The following is a 19,073-nucleotide window of genomic DNA, read 5'->3' as shown; positions in this document are numbered from 1 at the left end:
TGGAGTTGTGAAATGATCCAGCCATTTTGGAGAGCAATTTGGAACCATGCCCAAAGGGCTACAAAAATGTGCATACCCTTTGATCCAGCAATAGCATTTCTAGGGCTGTATCCCAAAGAGATCAAGCAAATGGGAAAAGGACCCACATGTACAAAAATATACATAGCAGCTCTTTTTGTGGTGGCAAAGAATTGGAAATTGAGAGGATGCCCATCCATTGAGGAATGGCTGAGCAAGTTGTGGTATATGAATGTAACGGAATACTATTGTACTATAAGAAATGATGAACAGGCTGACTTCAGAAAAACCTGGAAAGACTTGTATGGTCTGATGCTGAGTGAAGCGAGCAGAACCAAGAGGACTTTGTACACAATAGCAGCCACGTTATGCAATGACTAAGAATGTTAAACTGAACCCTTCTCAGCATTACGAGGATCTAAGACATCTCCAGAGGCCTTGGGATGGAAAATGCTGACCACATCCAAAGAAAGAAATATGAAAGTTGATTCGCTCTCACTTATTTTTACCTTCTGTTGAGTTTTGTTTCATCTTTCTGATGGTTCCTCCTATTGGTTTTAATTTAATTAACTTCACTAATGTGAAAATATGTTTAATGGGTATGTAAATGTAAAGCCTATGTCAGATTGTGCGCTGTCTTGGGGAGGATGGGGGGGGAGAAAAAGGGAGAAAAATTTTCAACTCAAAAGCATATGGAAAAAAAATTTAAAAAAAAAAGAATATTTTCTCAAAAAAAAAGTGTTCTCACATGCATAATAGATCCTCATAACAACTGTGTGAGACAAATAATAGTTCTGTATCCACTGAACCATTTAGCTGCCTTAGTGTCCATTGTGGGAGGTCCTTAAACCAATGAAATGGGTCCAGACCAAACACACACACACACACACACACACACAGAAATGCTTTTAAATTTCTCTCTGTACTATCATAGTTCTGGCCCCGTGTTTGTAATCATCATAAAATTATTCAGTAAATCTTTTTTTTAAATTTGACAGCTCATTTCCAATTTCCACTAATTATTGTCAAAAGTATCTTATTATATATATATACACACACACATATGTGTGTGTGTGTGTGTATAGTGTGTGTATATATATTTTTGGAGGGGGGTTAGGCAGTGGGGTTAAGTGACTTGCCCAGGGTCACACAACTAGTAAGTGTTATGTGCCTGAGACTGGATTTGAACTCAGGTCTTCCTGAATCCAGGGCTAGTGCTCTATCCACAGCACCACCCGGCTGTCCCCTATATATATTCATATATATATATTTATACATATTTATACACACATATACAGATACACAAAAACCCTATCACATTGTTTCTTTTGCAGGAAAAAAATAATTAAAAATATTGGTGAGAGAAATACATCAACAAATGGAACACAACTATAGCTGTTCCTAAAAGCACCACATTGGAACCGTGTTGCCTCTTGCTTATCCTTTGAAAACCTGTTCTGGAAGCAAATAATTGCAGTTTTTAATCAGATAAATAATGTTTGTTTTATAACCTTTTAGTATTTTATTCCTTTAGCTGTGTTGTGTTTTCTTTGCGTTTAAGAAGTTCAATCCAGGTGTCTGTTGGAAATTCTAATGTAAAGTAGAAAAAAAAAGTTATCTAGAATTGAATTTTAGTAGTGATTTCCTATCCTCTTTATATTTTGCAGAAGCTATTGCTTAATATGATAATTAGTAAATAATCACAGGTACAGGAAAGAAGTAAGATGATTGATAAATGAGTTTGACCAAAAAAGAAAACCAAACCTATTATATTATACTTTTTCAGGTCACTCTTCCTCAATTCCATTGTATTTATCAGGTATGGAATTGATTGTGGGAACTATAAAAATGTTTATTTGCTTTTTTAAAAAAATTGGCAAGGCTAAATTAAAAATACATTAACTTTTTAAAAAGTTTTATTGTTAACTTTGCCTTTTCCCTTGTTGTCATTTCTCTGCTCAGGGCAGTGTGTTTCCTTATCAGGAATCTCTAGGATCGATATAGTTCGTCATGATTCGAGTGCTTTTTAGTGTTATGGCTTATCTTTATTATAGTCATTGTATATAATATGCTCCTTTCTCTGCTTTCATAGATGTCTCCCTATGTTGCTAAATTCCTCATATTTGTTATTTTTTACAACACAATAATATTCCTTTCCATTGAATCAGCATCCTAAGATGTTAGAATTGGAAGAGGCCCCATCGGCCATCTGGTCCAATTCAACTCAGAAAAGAAATCCCCACTGTTCTATACTTGATAAGTTATCTGGCTCCTCCTTGAAGACCTCCAAGGAAGGGAAACTCTTTACCAGCAGAAGCCACCCATTCTACTTTAGGGTACCTCTGATTGTTAGGAAGTTTTTCCTGACATCATACTCCACCAGTGGAAGTTATGCCCTCTGGGGCCAAAGAGAACTAGTCTGGTCTCTTTTCCCCATTCTTTTAATTGAAGATAGTTATCATGTCCTTGTGTCTTCTCCAGACTAAACAGTCTTGGTTCCTTCAGCTTATCAAAAGAGCTCGGGTCTTTCACTCTCCTGGTTGCCCTCTGGAAGCTCTCCAACTTAGCAGTATTCTTCCTAAACTAGTTCCCAGAGCTGAATGCAGTATTCCAGATGTAGTCTGATTAAATCAGAGTACAAAGAAATTCTCTTTTCCTCATTCCTGGAAGCTATGCCTCACAAGATCTCAATAGATAATTTTTTTTAATTTCCACATCACACTGCTGAACAATATTAAGTTTACAGCCTAGTAATACCCCTATCCCTTTTAAAGACTAAACTGTTGTCTAACTATGCCTACCCTCATCTTGTACTGGTGAAATTGATTTTTTTTTGTACCCAAGTATAGGATTTCACAGCTATTTTTGTTGAATGTCATCCCAGATTCAGTCTAATAGTTGATCCTGTCAGGATCTGGATCTCTTTAGATCCTTACTCAGTTGTGCAGTGTGTTTGATTTCAATCCCAGCTTTGTGTCCACTGCAAATTTGATGTGTGCCATTTAGGTTTTTATTCAAGTCATTCAAAAAATATTAAAGAGTGCAAGGCTGAGTGCAGATCCTTTGGGCAATATAAAATTCTCTTGCCAGACTGACAGGGAACCATTAATGACTGTTCAATCATCAAACCAGTTATAGATCATCTAATTGTATTATGATCTAGTCTATATATTTCCACAATAATAGTTTCAAATACTTAAACAATAAACATTTATTAAGCCCCTAATAATGAGTTGTGTGCTGGGAATACAAAAAGAGGCAGAAGACAGATTGTGTTCTCAAGGAGTTTACCATCTAATGTGGGATTATCAAATGCATTCTCATGTAAAATTTGTTTTTTTTATCAATTTATTTATTGTTTTTTCATTTTCAACCTTCACTTCCACAAGATTTTGAGTTCCCGATTTTCTCCTCCCCTCTCCCCCAAGATGGTGTGCATTCTGATTACCCTCTCCCCAATCTGTTCTGCCTTCTATCACTCCCCCCTCCCTTTTCTTATTTCTTTCCCCTTCTATTTTCATATAGGGTAGAATAGATTTCTATATCCCATTGCCTGTGTATCTTATTTCCTAGGTCTGTGTGAAAACAACTGTTTTGGACTTTTTTTTTTTTAGGCAGTTGGGGTTAAGTGTCTTGCCCAGGGTCACACAGCTAGTAAGTGTCAAGAATTTGGTCTGAGGCTGGATTTGAACTCAGGTTCTCCTGACTTCAGGGCCGGTGCTCTATCCACCGTGCCACCTAGCTACCCCCACTAAAAGCAACTTTTAACATTCATTTTTAAAACTTTGAGTTCCAAATTTTCTCCGTTCCTCCCTCCCCACCCACCCTCATTGAGAAGGCAATCAGTTTGATATAGTTTGTGCATATGTAGTCATGCAAAACACTGTAATAATAGTCATTTTTTCTATTCTCTCCTTTGACCCTATCCTTCCTCAAAAGTGTTTGCTTCTGATTACCCCCTCCCCCAATCTGCCCTCCCTTCTATTAAACCCCCTCATCCCATTCCCCCCTACTTTCCTGTAGGGTAAGATGGATTTCCATACCCAGTTGAGTTTGTATATTATTCCCTCCTTAAGCCAAATCTGTTGAGAGTGAGGTTCATTCATTCCCTCCCCCTCTTACCTTCCACTGTAAAAGCTTTTCCTTGCCTCTTTAATGTGAGATAATTTAACCCTTTCTACCCCTCCCTTTCTCCTTCTCCCAGTACATTCCTGTCTTACCCCTTAATTTTATTTTTTAGATATTATCCCTTCTTATTCAACTCACCCTGTGCCCTCTGTTTATATATTCCCTCCAACTACCCTAATAATGGGAAAGATCTCATGAGTTACAAATATCTTTCCATGTAGGAATGTAAACAGTTCTGCTTTAATAAGTCCCTTATGATTTCTCTTTTCTGTTTACCTTTTCATGCTTCCCTTGAGTCTTGTATTTGAAAGTCAGTTTTTCTATTTAGTTCTGGCTTCTCAAAAATGCATTAAATTCATCTACGTCATTGAATGTCAATTCCTGCCCCCCCATTGATTGCACTCATTTTTACTGGGTAGGTGATTCTTGATTTTAATTCTAGCTCCTTTGACCTCTGGAATATCATATTCCAAGCCCTCCGATCACAACATAGAAGCTGATAAATCTTTGTTATCCTGTTTGTGTTTCCACAATACTTGCATTGTTTCCTTCTGGCTGCTTGTAATATTTTTGCCTTAAACTGGGAACTCTGGAATGTGGCTAAAATAATCCTGGCAGTTTTCCTTTTGAGATCTCTTTCAAGAGGTGATCAGTGGATTCTTTCAATTTCTATTTAACCCTCTGGTTCTAGAACATCAAGGCAGTTTTCCTTGATAATTTCTTGAAAGATGATGTCTAGGCTCTTTTTTTGATCATGACTTTTAGGTAGTCCAATAATTTAAAAATTCTCTCTCTTGGACCTGTTTTGTAGGTCAGTTGTTTTCCCAATGAAATATTCCACATTGTCCAAAATTTTTTCATTCTTTTGGTTTTGTTTTATCGTTTCTTGATTTCTCATAGAGCTTCCATTTGGTCCATTCTAATTTTTGAGGAATTATTTTCTTCAGTGAGCTTTTGGACCTCCTTTTCCATTTGGCCACTTCTGCTTTTTAAGGCATTCTTCTCATTGGCTTTTTGGACCTCTTTTGCTATTTGGTCTAGTCTACTTCTTAAGTTGGTATTTTCTTCAGTATTTTTTGCGGTCTGCTTTAGCAGGCTGTTGACTTATTTTTCATAATTTTCTGGCATCACTCTCATTTCTCTTCTCAATTTTTCCTCTGCTTCACTTACTTGATTTCCAAAATCCTTTTTGAGCTCTTCCATGACCTGAGACCAGTTCATATTTTCTTGGAGGCTTTGGATGTAGGAGCTTTGACTTTGTTGTCTTCTTCTGATTATGTTTTGATCTTCCTTGCCACCAAAGTAAGATTCTACAGTCTGAGTTTTTTTCCACTGTTTGCTTATTTTACTAGCCAGTTACTTGATTTTTTAACTCTGTTAAGGTGGGACACTGCTTTCAGTGTGGAGAATGCACTGTCCCAAGCTTTGGGGGTTTTGTATAGCTGTTTTCAGAGATACTTCTAGGGACCTGTAAGTTTTCAGTTCTTCCAGGGTGCTATGATCTGGGGTTTACTCCTCTCCTGGCCTTGTTGTGGCCAGTGAGTGACCACAAGCACTCTTTTTTGCCCTGGAATTGTGAGGAGGGTTCCCTCTCCACTGCTGCCACAAGCTCTGCTCTGTCAGTGTTCCTTCTTGTCCCAGGAATGCTACCCAGGACTACGACCCAGATCCAAGTGTGGGCAAAGCAACAGAATCCTGCCTCAGCGCCAGCAAAGAGATCTCTGTAATCTTCTCCTGATCAGTCGTCAGTCCCCTTACTATCCGTGGGCTGAAAGCTCTGGAAGCAGCTACTGCCACCACAGCCACTGCTGCCCCAGGGCTGTGCTGGGGCCAGGGTAGACTCCTCTCCTTTCTCACCCAGGTCTGACAGACCTTTCCCACTCACCTTTTAAGTTATCTTTGTGCTTCGTAGGTTGAGAAGTCTGGAAATTGCCACAGCTTCTAGTGATTCAGCTCCCTGAGGCCTGCTCTGGATTTCCCAGGGCCTAGGTTGTGCAGGTGTGGCCTATGCTAGACTCTCCTAGCCCAGTGCAACAGACCTTCCTGTCAGCCATCCAGGTTGTCTTGGGCTGTCTTTTTGTGGGTTCTGCTGCCCTAGAATTTGTTTAGAGGGTATTTGGAGGGGTTTGGGGGAGAGCTCAAGAAGTCCCTGCTTTTACTCTTCCATCTTGGCTCCACCTGTTAATCTGCTTTGCAGTTGATGAGGATGCATTTTGTTTCTGTGTTTATTTATTTTTTTTGCTATCACAAAGAGTACTTCTGTGAATAATTTGTTGATTCTTCTCTGTGTCATTGGCCTCTTTGCCCAAAAGTGAGATCATTGGGTCAAAAGATAAGAAAAATCTGGTGACTTTTCTCACATAATGCCAAATTGATTATCAGAGTACTTGGACCAATTCCCATTCAAGTATATATACAATTTCCAACAATATATTTCTTGTGTGTTTACTTCTGAAACTCATTCTATTGTCTTCTATGCATTTTTAAAATAACTTATTGTGATGATATTTTCCTTTCTTTTTCAGATGCAGCTGTTACTACCTTACCATTCCTTCATAACTCTTCCCCCTTCCAAAAATGAAAAATCTTCCATTGTAACAAACAAGCATAGTCAACCAAAATAAAATCTACCCATCATCTGTACCTAAAAACTAGTGTCTCATTTTCCATCAGGCTGTTAACCTCTCTGTCCAGTGGTGGGAAATATAAATCGTCCCCCCTCTTCTGAAGTCATGATGGGTCACTTCATTGGTCATTGTTCTTCTTTTACCTTTTTCCTGTTACATATAAATTATCCTCGTTCTGTTCATTTCAGTGCATGGATTTATAGAAGTCCTCTTAATTTTCTCTGAATCAGGGGCAGCTAGGTGGCGCAGCAGATAGGACACTGGCCCTGGATTCAGGAGGATCTGAGTTCAAATTCGGCCTCAGACGTATAACACTTACTAGCTGTGTGACCCCGGGCAAGACACTTTAACCCCATTGCCTAGCCCCCCTCCAAAAAAAATTTCTCTGAATTTATCTCTTTTTGTTATTTCTTATGTACCACTGATTTTCCATTACATTCACATACCATCATTTGGTTAGCTGTTCCCCAATTGATGGGTGCCCTCTTTATTTCCAGTTCTTTGCTGTCGTAAGAAAAAAGTGCTGCTATAGATATTTTTGTTCATATGAGTCCTTTCTTTCTTTGATCTTTTTGGTGGTATAGGCCTAGTAGTAGTATCGCTTGGTCAAATGACGCGAGCTAAATTTTTAAAAAATTTATTTTTATTCTGAATTTAACAAGCATTGAAGAAAATGGGTATTTCCATTTGCATAGTAGAACAGAAAAGGAGGATTATAATGAAATTGCATATTCCTATTATGTATAGTTTTCTTTATGTATATATACTAAATTCAAACTGCAGCATTTAAAATTTTTCTGCTTGTCTATTCTTTTTAGCTTTCTTTTCTGTTTCTTAAAGAGATGCCACAATGACCCCTTTTTCTTCCTTCCTTCCTTTTCTTTCTTTCTTTCTTTCTCTGTTACCTTATTCTTATCCTTCTCATCCTTACCTTTTCACCCCTTCACCATTGGAAAACAAAAAAGAAAAATAAAACCCTGGCAACAGTATGCATAATAAAACAAACCAAATTACCATATTGACTCTCTTCTTCTGCATCTTGAATCCATCACCTTTCTGTCAAAAGGTGGATAGTACGCTCCACAGCAACTCTCTGGAACACTAATTGATCATTGCATTGATTAGAGTTTTCAAGTCTTGTAAATGATTTTCTTTATAATATTATTGTATCAACTGTTATCCTTGGTTTGCTAACTTCACTCTGCATCAATTCATACAAGTCTTACCAGGTTTCTCTGAAACCGTCCTTTTCATAATTTCTTATAGTACAATAGCATTCCATTAGATTAATATAATATAAATTTACTTAGCCATTCCCCAATTAATGGATTCCCCCTTAATTTCCATGGCTTTGTCACTACAAAAAGAACTGCTTTGGCACTACAAAAAGAGCTTACTCTTTGGGGTAGTTGCCTAGTAGTGGTGTTTTTCTAGGTCTGAAGGCATGAACAGTTTAGTGACTTTTTGGACATAGTTGCAGATTGCTTTCCAGAATGGTTGGAATAATTCACCTCCACTAACAGCACATTGGTGTGTACCTGTTTTCCTGAACCCCCTCCAATATGTTATTTTCCTCTGTTCTCATTTTTGTTGATCTGATGGGTGTGATACAACCTCAGAGTTGCTTTAATTCACATTTTTCTAATTATTAGTGATTTCGAGCATTTTTAAAATAATGTTGTTGATAGGTTGTATTTCTTTCTCTTCTTTTTTTTTTTTGGTGAGGCAATTGGGGTTAAGTGACTTGCCCAGAGTCACACAGCTAGTGAATGTCATGTGTCTGAGGCTGGATTTGAACTCAGGTCCTCCTGACTCCAGGGCCAGTGCTCTGTCCACTATGCCACCTAGCTGCCCGGGTTGTATTTCTTCTTTTGAAAACTGCTTGTCCCTATTTTTTGACCATATTTCTACAGGAGAATCGTTTTTGGTCTTACAACTTTGAATCAGTTTCTTATATATCTTTAATGGGACCTGTTTCAGAGAAACGTGCTGCAAAGATTGTTTTGGTAGCTTTTTTGTTTCCCTCTCAGGGGCTGGAGTTTTTGTTTATAACTTTGGTTGTTGTTGAGACATGTCCAACTCTTCATGACCCCATTTGGGGTTTTCTTAGCGAAGATATTGGAGTGGTTTGCCATTTCCTTCTCCGTCTCATTTTACAGATGAGGAAACTGAGGCAAACAGGATGAAGTGACTTGTGCAGGGTCACACAGCTAGTCTGAGGCCAGATTTGAACTCAGGTCTTCCTGACGCCAGTGCTTTAGCCACTGCACCACCATAACTGCTTGTTCCTTTATCCTGCCCTACTTCTTAAACCTTCCCTACTTTTTCCATGTGTGCTCTGTTTCATTAATGGTCTGGTTTTTTTCTCTTCAGTTTTGCCTGATAGATCATTCTTGGTGATCCTCATCTATTTTGCCTTTTGGCATGTCACATTCCAAGCCTTTGTGCAGTTCTAGCTAGAAGAAAGTGGGGAAGTCCTCTGTTCCGCTAAAGGCACATTTTTTCCTCCTGTGAGATCATGTGCACTTTGACAGGGTAGCGTTCTTTGGTATAAGCCCATATTTTTTGCCTTTTGCAATGCTGCCTTCTTTGTCATAGTTTCACCATAGAATCTATGCACCTGACTTTGGTTCCCTGGCATTTGAACATTCTCTTTCTAGCTGCCTGATGTTTTTTCCTTTACACTCTGAGTTTTGGCTCTGACATTCCTGGGTGTTTTCAGATTGGATTTTCTTTTGGGTTGTGATTGGTGGATTCATTCTCTTTTCACTTAATCCTCTTTTTTTCCCTAGATCTGGACAATTTTCATTTATGAATTCTTGAAATATGGTATAATCTGACAATTCTTGTTTTGTTTTTGTTTTTTGCTAGGCAGTGGGGTTAAGTGACTTGCCCAGGGTCACACAGCTAGTAAGTGTCAAGTGTGTGAGGCTGGATTTGAACTTGGGTCCTTCTGTCTCCAGGGCCGGTGCTCTATCCACTGTGCCACCTAGCTGCCCCCAGTCCGATAATTCTTAATTATCTCTCCTTGATCTTTTTTCTAGGTCATTCTTTTTGCTAGTAGGTACCTGACATTTTCTCCCATTTTTAATCTTTTGACTCTATTCTAATAATTTGTTGTCTTATGAAATTCTGATATTTTTAGTCTGTTTTTTAAGGAGTCCTGAACCAGGGTGAGGTTTTCTATCTTCTGTTATATGCTGCTTATTCTCTGTAGTAGGCCAGACCTAGTTTAGGCTGGGCTGGTACATTAGGTTTGAGATTCAAATGAAATGAGATACTTGTGGTCTAACAGTTAATAGAAAGAGGTTTACTCAGCTGTGGCAGGGGAAGGATGTTCAGAGGAGGTGGAGGACCCTGAGGCCTGTGAACAGGTGTTCACTGAGTGTAGCTTTGCACTGCTGGTGTTGGCTGTTCTGTGGTCTTCAGTTAAAAGCTCCAGGGAGCAGCTTCTCCTGCCTTGACTTTTTAAAAAAATTAAGTTTTTATTGATATTTTCTGTTTTTTACATCCTCAAAGTTATCTTCATTTATCTTTCCTAACCCCTCAGAAAGTCATCCCCTATAACAAAAAGTACTTTTTTTTTTGAAGGAAAAGGAAAAAATTTAGCACGACTGCAGAATTTATTGAAAAAGTCTGAAAACAGGTGCATCTCTAGATTTCCCACCTCCATAAAGGGTGGGTTAGATGTGCCCTCATATCTCTTCATTTGGGTCCTGCTTGATTTTTATAATTTTGTAACATTCACTTTTGGGTTTTGTTTTGGGTTTTTTTGTATGTGGTTGTTCTTCCCATTTGCATTGTTGTAGTAATTATGTACATTGTTTTCTTGGCTCTGCTCACCTCACACTGCTTTTGTTTGTGTATGTCATTCTGTGCTGATCTGTATGTATCACATAATTTCTTATATCCCATTAGATACATGTTCCACCGTTTGTTCAACCACTTCTCAATCTATGGACATCTTTGTTTCCAGTTTTTTGCTGTTACAAAAAAATACATTATAAATATTTTGGTGTATATTGTTTCCTTCACGTATAAGCCCAGTAATGGAATTTCTGTTTCAAAAAGTATAGATATTTTAGTCACTTTTCATAGCTCTGCCAACAGTGTGTCTCTTTTAGTCTACATCCCCTCTAACACTGACCATTTTTTATCATCTTTGCCAGTTTGCAGGGAATGAGGTTGAAACCTCAGTGTTTTGATTTGCATTTTTCTTAATATTAGTGATTTTGGAGCATTCTTTCATGTGGTTGTGAATCCTCACCCTTTTTATACTCGGGCACCAGCTACATACATCATTGGGTGGAACCTAGGTCCTTTTAGCCAATTAAATCTTGGAGACAGTTTCAGTACTTTTTTAGGGAAAAAACTAGCCCATCCTATATTGTGGTACTTTTTTTTCTGTGTGGTTCTACTCTTACTTAGGAAATTATTCTCTTTGACTGGGATTATCTCTTGGGATTCTTTTAATAGTATTTCTTCATTATCTTTGGGATTTTCTTCTGTTTATTCATATTTTCCCTGATGTAGCCCCTCTCCCTGTATTTGAAAGCTTCAGGTTAAAAACTGGGGTTTTTAACTGGCTTCCCTCTGTGTGGGACAAGTGAAAGTTTCTCACCTGAAATGTAAGCTGTGCTCCAAAAATGTAGTGAGGCTTCAGCATGAGCTGGGCCTACGTTTCACTTTCATTTTGGGGGAATGGGGGCTGTGCACCAGCTGCCCACCCCCTCCCTTGTTTTGTAACCACCCCCTCTGTTGTTTTGTACCTTAACTTTACCAAATAAGGCAACCCTCTAGCTCCCAAGCATGTTTTGAGTAAAATGTATCTCCTGGGTTCTAAATCTAGACTATGAGGTCTCTTGCCTCAGCCAATGAGGATAAAGAGATTGAGACAGACAGGTGGGGAGGGGGCTTTTTGGAGTGGTTTGCCTAAGACTATATAAGTGCTTGCTGCTGTTTGTGCTGGGCCTCCCTACTCCAGTCTGCCCTGGGTAGGTGACGCCCAACTCTTGCGCTAGACTTGCTAGAATAAAACTTCTGTTTTCTACCTGGAGACACCTCTGGGTTTTTATTTGACTAAGTGGTCTAAATCCCACTCAGTGGGGGCTCGTCCAGGATTTTCTTTGATTAGGGAGGGGGCTTCCTTGCCGAGGTCAAGGCCAAGCTCGCATCCGAGATTTCTCAGAGGCCTTGAGCTCCGGAGGGGAGTTACCACCCAGTCATTGAAATAAACCCAAAGAGAGGGACTTGGAGAAATGGAAGGCTTGTTAGGGCTCCGACGATTAAAAACGAAACTGCAAAATTCCGGCTGGCTGGTGGGTAAGAGCAGTCATGTAAGTTATACGTGTGCAACCCAGAGGTAAGCACCCAGGGGTCTGGAGGTAATTGGCATGGGGTGAGGGCCCTTTAGGACAGGCTCTAGTTTGGGCAGAGTCTGGGCCTAGTCAAATTGCAGAATAGAGACCTCATCAGAAGGACGCCACTGAGAAAGCTTCATGGGTAACAGGTGAGGTGGGTGACCCTCCTCAGTAATTCGGCTGGGTCTGTCTTTAGACTTGGGGAGTCAGCGATGGCTACTGTAAATTCCCTAGGTGAGGGCCTAAGGGGTCCCTAGGAATGTAAGGGACAATCCAAATCTGCTCAGTCGGAGTGCAAATGTGAAGTACCTATAACAGTCCTTTAGGCAATCGACTGCAGAATTGGAATGAACTGCCAGGATACAGAGGAAAAGATAAAAGGAAAATGATTGGATATGGTTTGATGATTTGAGGATTCTACAGGGCAGAGGGTTGTTGTATGTCTATTTCCCTTTTTTGTGTTTGTGTCTGTGTGTGGTGTGAATGAGTGTTAACAGTATTTGATAGTAAAAGATTTGGCAAGAAAAGCATTCCAAGTGCTGCAGCTGGACTCCGGAGTGTGTCTTTCTTTCTCTCCCTTCTCACTCACTGATAACGACAGCCTCAGAGGGGTGAATGGAAGAGAGAAAGAGAGAAAAATACTTTATTATTTAGGTTATATGATTGGTAAAAAGCAAGTTGAGAAGGATTTTCTAAGTGTCAGGTCATAATTAGAAAGAAGTAAGATAGGTGCAGTTTTAAAAGGACTTTAATCAAAGTCCATTAAAAAGAAAGGCAAGAAAGTTTAAACATGTAGGAGAGGGAGTATGTGTAGAAAGCTTAAGGATGGTATAATTTATTTGCACGGTGTGAATAGAGGGTTTTGAAAGTAAGAAGGTTTTTGAAACCTTTGGGAGGAAAAATAATAATTTCTCTCTCTCTCTGCATTCTAATTCTGGCCAAATTTGAGTGTGGAGGCAAAGAGAGAAAAAGGGAAACTTTTCCCCTCAGATCAGAAAGAGAGGTAGCACTTAATCTTTTCTGCATCTCATAAGAGAGAAAAGTTTTTGTGTACCAGAACATAAACAAAAGGTAATTTATGGGTGGGGGATGGGGGGGATTGGCTGTGCTGAGGGCTTCAGCTTGTTGGGGATGACTGGGTTCGACTGTTGCCGAGACCATGATGTTTCCCCACGAGCCCCAACTCATTCAAATTAGTAAAAATGTGATGTTTTTATTTTCAGAACTTATTATACTGTTTGGCACTAGAGTAAAGTGAAAGAACTAAAGAACAGTGGAAAAATTGTGTAAGGCAAAGTGAATGGTTTAGAATGCGTAGTAAAATTGTAAAAGCAGTTTGGGAAGAGAGAGGGAGGGAGAGCAATTATCTCCCTTCAGAAATGCAAAAAGAAAGCTGTGTCTTGGTGAGTGTAATTTGGGTGGGGATCTTAAGTTCCCCACCCTTGGATGAGGATATCCTCTGAATAGCTTTAGATAGTTTAAGTAAGTTAAGAAGGTGTGAAGAAGGAAAGACTTATATGGTCTGATGCTGAGTGAAGTGAGCAGAACCAAGAGGACTTTGTACACAATAGCAGCCACGTTATGCAATGACTGAGATTGTTAAACTGAACCCTTCTCAGCACGATGAGGATCTAAGACATCTCCAGAGGCCTCGGGATGGAAAATGCTGTCCACATCCAAAGAAAGAACTATGGAAGTCGAATCGCTGTCACTTATTTTTGCCTTCTGTTGAGTTTTGTTTCATCTTTCTGATGGTTCCTCCTATTGGTTTTAATTTTTACTTACAACTTCACTAATGTGAAAACATGTTTAATAGGAATGTAAATGTAAAGCCTATATCAAATTGTGCGCTGTCTTGGGGAGGGTGGGGGGGAGGAAGGGGGAGAAAAATTTTCAACTCAAAAGCATATGGAAGTGATTGTTGATAAATCAAAATAAATAAAATTTTAAAAAGAGGTGTGAAGAAGTGGTATATTTTAAAGTAGAAGGATGGAAAAATAAAATTCTTTTTTTCCCCTAATTTAAAAAACAATAGATAAAGTTATGGAGAGATGGAAGGAATTATGTCCACCTGCCTTTCAGGCTAGATCCATGGGTGGGTTCTATTAAATATAATATGGATACTGGCTATGGTAAAGATTTTAGTTATTGTGAGTTATGATTATTACTGTTCAATTAATTATTAAGCTCCAGAGGTGCCTACCTGGAGGGAAAGCAAAAAGAAGTAGTTAGAATACTGGCCCTGTACATTTTAAACTGACCTGATTACAATAGGTGATTCTAAACTGTTTGTAAAACTTTTGCAAGAAAATGTGGACATGAATGGGGTACTGAAATACTGAAGAAATGTATGAATTTGTGGGTAATATCCCTTTATAAGGGCCAAGGGTATTGAATTTAGAAATGTGTATTTGTATAATTTTAAGAGCACATATTGTTATTTGGCAGTAAGAAATTTATTAACTATGTGGCCCCAGGAGACTGTTGAATCTGGTGAAGGGGTCTAGAAAGAAAGAAAGATTTTTTATTGAGTCTGTTTTCAGTTGTATTAGTTATGTTGCTGGAAGGGCAATTTCTTTTATAATCTGGAATGTTAAATTAATTGTGCCTTCAGGGAAAAGAGAAAAAGGAATGAATCTGGCTGTTGGGGTATTCTATATGATCCTGTTTTGTAACGTTTCCTTTTTAAGTATTGTAATTTAAGAAAGCATAAAATTTCCAAGTTTTATCTTGATTTAAGGGGCATTTTCAGCTAAAATTGTTGTGCTACATTTGTGAGATTGTTGACTAGGTTGTTTGTGGGTTACTGTTTTGATGTTAAAACCTAGAATTGTTAATTGATTATTTGTGTGTGAAAAGAAGGGGCACAAGGCAATTACTCCTTATGTTGAAAACTTGCCAATATCCCTGGAAACCAACATTGGGGAAGGTTAACATAACCCCTCTTAAGGTCAAATTGAGGGAATCCACTACAGTGGTGAGAGTAAAACAATATCCTGTATCTCTAGAGGAGAGGCGAGGACTCAGACCGGTGATTCAGGGGCTGTTGGAAGGGGGACTTCTTGAACCCTCTATTTCCCTCTTCAGTATTCCCATCTTGCCGGTCCGGAAAAGGGATGGAACATATAGACTAGTCCAAGATTTAAGGGAATTAACAAGGTTGTATTACCATCCCACCCAGTGGTACCTGACCCCTACACGATCTTGGGAAGGGTAAATGAAGACAGTAGGTGTTTCAGTGTAATTGATTTAAAAGATGTATTCTGGGCCTGTCCCTTAGACCCTAGTAGTAGGGATATCTTTACCTTCTAGCGGGAGGGTCCTGAGAATGGGAGGAAGCAGCAGCGTAGGTGGTGTGTCCTGCCCCAGGGGTATACCGAATCACCAAATTTGTTTGGACAAGTCCTTGAGAGAATCCTGGAAGGGTTTAGAGCTCCCCTTGGGACCCAGGTATTACAATATGTAGATGATTTGCTGGTGACAGATAACCAGAGAATAGAAATTAGTGAGGCCTCGATCAAATTGATAAACTATTTGGGATCAGAAGGTTTGAGGATTTCCAAACATAAATTACAGTTTGTGGAATGAGGGGTGAAATATCTGGGACGTTTAATAAGTAAGGGGCAGTAGAAGCTGGCCCCAGAGCAGGTAGCAGATATCCTTCAAACTCCCCTCCCAAAAACTAAGAGGGAACTCGGAAAGTTCCTGGGGCTAGTAGTATTCTGTAGAAATTGGATTGATTTGTATGCGTCCCTCACAAAACCCTTGTACCAATACTTACTGGAAGAAGAACCAGAGCAAATTAGTTGGGGCCCTGAAGGGGAGGGGAGATTTAAGAAGTTAAAGGAGGTCCTCCCCTCCCCTCACTGGAGATACCCTGTCACTTATTTGTGAATGTGGACAAAGGGGTAACACTGGGGGTCTTGACCCAAATGGGGGGGGCAGAAGAGACCCGTGGCTTTCTTATCAAAAACCTCAAATTCTGTGGCTAGAGGATGGCCGACCTGTATTCAAGCAGTGGCGGCTACTGCTCTACTAGTGGAAGAGAATAGAAAGCTGACCTTTGGGGGAAACTTGATAGTGAGCGTTCCCCATCAGGTAGGAGCCATCCTGAATCAAAGGGCAGGGAGGTGGCTTACACATTCCAGAATTCTCAAATATGAAGCCATATTACTGGAGAAAGATGATTTAATATTATCACAAGAGAATAACTTAAGTCCTGCCTCTTTTTCTGACTTCAGGGGGCAGAGATGCATCTGAATTAGAGCATTATTGTATTGACTTTATTGACCTTCAAACTCGGGTTCAGGGGGATTTACAAGAATCCCCGATTCCCAGAGGAATCAGTTTGTTTATTGATGGTTCCTCTAGGGTGGTGGAAGGGAAAAGAAGGAACAGATATGCTGTCATTAATGGGGATCAAGAATACTTGGATGAGGTGGGAAGTTTACCAAAAAATTGGTCTGCCCAAATATGCAAACTATATGCCTTAATTCGGGCATTAAAATTATTAAAAGGGAAAGAGGGCAGCATTTACACTGATTCAGAGTATGCCTGGGGAGTAGTACATATGTTTGAGAGAACCTGGGAGGAAAGGGGGCAAGGTTATCTGCCCTGAGAAGAGAACTTGTTGGGATTGTGCAGTTCCTAGACAGTGAATTTGGTTTGCTGAGAAGTTGCCAGTTTATGTTCAGTAGATAGAAATGATTTTTGATGATTGGCTTTTACACCAGGGCAAGTTTGAATTTGAGAAGGAAAGATGTAAAATGAGATCTGTTATGTATGTATGAGTGCTGGTAAATTCTTATTGCTTATTGCAACTCCATGAGAGTAAAAGTAACTAGATCTGGCTTTAAGCTGTGATTAGTGAGACTTGCTGTTTGAGGAAAAAGGCTTTTGGGACTATAACTAATTTTGTTTTGAGTTTGAATTTGGGTATAGTTGTCTGCATTAAATCAGTATCTGAGAGAAATGTCACAAGAACAGGTGGAGGTCGATTTAGAGGAAATGTGATTTATTTGGGGAAAAGCTGAGGGGACAGTCTTAGCCTCAGTCTAGGATGGGATCCTCCTGGCTTAGTTTCCCCATTGTGTTCCTTGGGAAAGGAATGTTTCCCACCTGACTATTTCTGAGTCTGGCTGTGAGATGGAACAGATACCGCATGATTGGAGAACTCCGACTCCATTTGAATTTAAACAAAGCTAAGGATGTTTTATCCTGTCATATGTGACATGTCACATTTCCCTGCTCTTTTTCCTTCATAGTAAGTTTCTATAATCAGAAGATTTGACAAATTTACTAAAATAATTGATTATGGAACATTTTAGGTTATTATAGAACTGGAACTAGTGTTCCTGTATGAGTTGGGGTTTTTTGATTCTTGCTAATGGTATGGAGATAATCAGGGGCTTGTGAGAATGTTATTTTGTTATTGGGATAATATCATACTTGTCTAAAGTTTTGTTACTATTGATTAATAATGTTAAAAGAATGGCTTGTGGTTTATGGTGTAAATGCCATCAAAGAAACAAGGCATGGCTAAAATTTTAAGATTTCATATATGTTGTGTTAAAAACTGATATGTACGTACTGGAGCCTGTGATTAATTCCATAGTGAAGTCTCATCCCCTGGTGAGGAAATTAATAATGGATTGATGTAAAGTAGAAGACACTGGGTTCTGATGTGAATTTCTTAAACATGACAATTAGCCATGGTTCCAATTTTGAGTCTGTGAAATGATCAGGGTTATAAAGATTGGGAAATAGTAATTTAAAATTGTGCTAAGGTCACTTTTATAGGAGAATGGACAGAAAGCTGGTTCCTGCAAGAAGACAAGAAGAGGAAGATGCTGTGCTGGAGATGGCTGGAGCAAATACCAAGGACAAGAGGACTTCATTGGTGGTGTTCCCTGCCAGACAGCTGTATAAGAAAAGACTTTTGGATTCTTAAAGGGACAATTACACTATCGTTTTCTTTTGGGTCTCTGTATCTGCATTTATGAAGGGACTGCTTCTTTGATTTGTCAATGTTTAGATTAATGCCTGAATTTACTTAAAGGGGTGATGGTTAGAGAGAGAAGAAAAAGAGCGGAGAAGAATTTGAATTATTTAATGTGATTGTGAAAGGTACCAAGAGTGCCAAGTGTTAAAGATATCGTAAGAATGATGATTTGTATATGTGATGATATACTAAATTGTATTGTTTCTAAAATTCTTAGATTGTAAAATTTGAGAAGAATTATTGTCCTGCTCCTGGTATGTCTCCCCACAATGCAACTAATTCAACCTAAATTCTTCTTCCTCCTGGGACAAGGAGGCAAACATCTGGGTGTACAAGTATATGATGATTTAGAAAGGAACCAGTGAGCCATTGATACCTCTATTGCTAGCATGGGAAATGCAAATGGATGGGGAGATACTTGGCCCCCTGAAAGGATCATAAAGGAATATGGACCTGCTACTTGGGCACAAGATGGGAGCTGGGGATATCAGACCCCAATATATATCTGCTTAACAGAATAATTAGACTTCAAGCGGTGGGGGAAATTATTACTAATCAAACTGCTATGACTACTGACTTCTTGTCTGTTTTTTAGACCAAAGCAGGGAGGCTGTCTTACAACACAGGTTAGTCTTGCATTATCTCTTAGCTGAGGAGGGAGGTGTCTGCGGGAAGCTGAACCTGTCCACTTGTTGTATGAAAATAGACGATGTGGGACAAACCATTGGAGACATTAATAAGGAAATTCGAAAGATGGCCCATGTTCTAGTTCAGACTTGGTCCTCTTCATTTAATACTTCCTGGTGGTCCTGGTTTGGGGGAACTTGGTGGAAGCAGTATTATGGTTTTTGTTAATAGCAGTATGTGGAGTCATACTACTCCCATTGTGTGTCCCTTGCATTGTGCAATTAATTACTACTACAGTACAAAAGACCCTCT

The 19,073-nt window shown here is 39.2% G+C and overlaps 1 protein-coding gene across 2 annotated transcripts in view; it reads left to right on the top strand.

Annotated features, from left to right (window-relative positions):
* Positions 1-19,073, top strand: part of ZBTB25 (zinc finger and BTB domain containing 25) — a 48,250-nt gene that overhangs the window by 8,329 nt on the left and 20,848 nt on the right. The window contains exon 1 of one of the 2 annotated variants that reach the window (XM_021004707.2): positions 14,086-18,760. The exons of the other annotated variant lie outside the window; for it this stretch is intronic. The gene's annotated coding sequence lies outside the window, so the exon portion shown is untranslated. Of the gene's footprint in view, positions 1-14,085; positions 18,761-19,073 lie in introns of those variants that run through there. 2 annotated transcript variants of the gene reach the window in all.

This window comes from Phascolarctos cinereus, unplaced genomic scaffold (assembly GCF_003287225.1).
Source record: "Phascolarctos cinereus isolate Bilbo 61053 unplaced genomic scaffold, phaCin_HiC Scaffold_3;HRSCAF=262, whole genome shotgun sequence".
NCBI classification, from domain to species: Eukaryota; Metazoa; Chordata; class Mammalia; order Diprotodontia; family Phascolarctidae; genus Phascolarctos; species Phascolarctos cinereus.
Note: the sequence above shows the minus strand (reverse complement) of the source record. Positions and strands in the feature narration are given on the sequence as shown.